Here is a 2,064-nt window from a genome sequence, read left to right as displayed (position 1 = left end):
GGTGATGAACACTATAAAGCAAAATAAAGCGGGTTAAGGTGGGGATAGAGTGTGTGGAGTGGGGAGCTCTTTTAGAAAGGGAGATCAGGAGGGGTGCCTGGGTGGCTCAGTCAGTTCATCGATTGCCTTTGGCTCAGGTCATGATCCTAGGGTCCTGGGATGGAGCCCCGCATCGGGCTCCCTGCTCTGCGGGGACTCTGCTTCTCTCTCTCTCTCTCCCTCTGCCCCTTCCCCCTGTTCGTTTTTTCTCTCTCTCAAATAAATAAAGAAAGTCTTTAAAAAAAAGAAAAAGAAAAGAAAGGGAGATCGGGAAAGTCATCTCTGGGATGGTGGCATTTAAGCAGAGACCCAAATGAAGTGAGGGAGTCAAGGGGCAGGGACATTCTGGCCCAGGTGCCTGGAATAGCAGTAGAAAAGGGACAGAGATGAAGTTGTACAGATATGTAGGACGACGGGCTGATAGGTCAGGCCTTTGTAGACTAGGAGGATTTTTTTTTTTTTTTGATTAAGAGGATTTTTATTCTGAGAATTTCGGGAAATCATTGCAGAGTTCTGAGCAGGAGACTGCCGTGATTTGATTTACTCTTAAAAAACTTGACAGTAGGGGGGCGCCAGGGTGGCTCAGTTGTTAAGCGTCTGCCTTTGGCTCAGGTCATGATCCCAGGGTCCTCCGATCTAGCCCCACATCGGGCTCCCTGCTCCTCAGAGAGTCCGCTTCTCCATCTCCCTCCACCTGCTGCTCCCACTGCTTGTGTGCTCTCTCTCTCTCTCTCTATCAAATAAATAAATAAAATCTTAAAAAAAAAAACCCAGCTTAGGGTAGAATAACAAGAGTGGAAATGGGAAGACAGGTAGGATGTTAGACAGCATTCTTTTTTTTAAAGACTTTTCCAATTTATTTAAAAAATTACTTATTTTTAAAAATGTGGCAAAACATACATAACATAAAATTTACCATTTTTAAGTGTACAGTTCAGCAGCGTTGAGTCCGTTCACATTGTTGTGCAATCACTATCCATCTCCAAAACTTTCTTCATCTTATAAGACTGAAACTCCGCACCCATTAAATAACTCCTCACTTCCCCCTTCCTTTAGCTGCTGGCAACCACCCTTCTACTTTCTGTCTCTATGAATTTGACTACTTTAATTTTTTTAAATTTTATTTTTTTAAGAATACAAAAGTATTTTTATTTTTTCATTTAATGATGCAAAGCACAAATGCTGATTTGACATCCATTCCCTTTATCACTTTTTCTGTCACATTTACGACTCAACAGATTGGTGGATCCGAGGGAACTGGTATAATCAGTGTATGGAGCATACTGCATTAGTGTTTCAGTAGTTTATTCCAACCCATTTCTTCTTTGGTACGCTAAACCATCTGCATCAGGTTGTTTGATGAGATAGATCCGCAAGAAGATGGAGGTGGCCAAGGTCAGTCCAACTCTCAGCCAGTCGGGTCTGTCATGTGGTGGCTTCTGAATGTAGAACTTTGATCACACTGAGGAGCTGCTTGGGAGCCCAGCCAGACCCAACAGCTTGCAGAAGGGGTGCAACGATGCGGGTGGTGCCATCTTGCCGGGGGGGTGCAGGGGGGGCTCCCAAATTTGACTAGTGTAGATACCTCATATAAGTGCAATCATACAGTTTTTGTCTTTTTGTGACTGTCTTATTTCACTTACCATAATGTCTTCAAGGTTCATCCATGTTGTAGCACATGTCAGGATTTCCTTCCTTTTTTTTTTTAAGATTATTTATTTATTTATTTTTGTGAGAGAGAGAGCACAAGCCAAGGGAGGGGCAGAGGGAGAAGTAGACTCCCTGCTAAGCAGGGAGCAGAATTTCCTTCCTTTTTACTGATGAATAGTATTCCATTGTATGCATATAGTATATTCTGTTTATCCATTCACCCATCAATGGACACTTGGGTTGCTTCCACCTTTTAGTTATTGTGAATAATGCTACTATGAACATGAGTGTACAAATAGCTCTTCAAATGTACCTGGGTATGCGGTAGATGCTTTCACTTCTCCGGGGTATATACTCAGAAGTGGAATTGCCGGA

At 42.8% G+C, this 2,064-nt stretch overlaps 1 pseudogene; it reads right to left on the bottom strand.

Moving 5' to 3' along the window:
- Positions 1-1,343: 1,343 nt before the first annotated feature.
- Positions 1,344-1,574, bottom strand: LOC145720813 (NADH dehydrogenase [ubiquinone] 1 subunit C1, mitochondrial pseudogene; annotated as a pseudogene).
- Positions 1,575-2,064: the final 490 nt, after the last annotated feature.

The sequence above is a fragment of the Leptonychotes weddellii genome, chromosome 3, assembly GCF_054177405.1.
Source record: "Leptonychotes weddellii isolate Sample4059 chromosome 3, ASM5417740v2, whole genome shotgun sequence".
Lineage (NCBI taxonomy): Eukaryota > Metazoa > Chordata > Mammalia > Carnivora > Phocidae > Leptonychotes > Leptonychotes weddellii.
The sequence above is the reverse complement of the archived record's forward strand: the minus strand, read 5'-3'. Positions and strand labels throughout refer to the sequence as shown.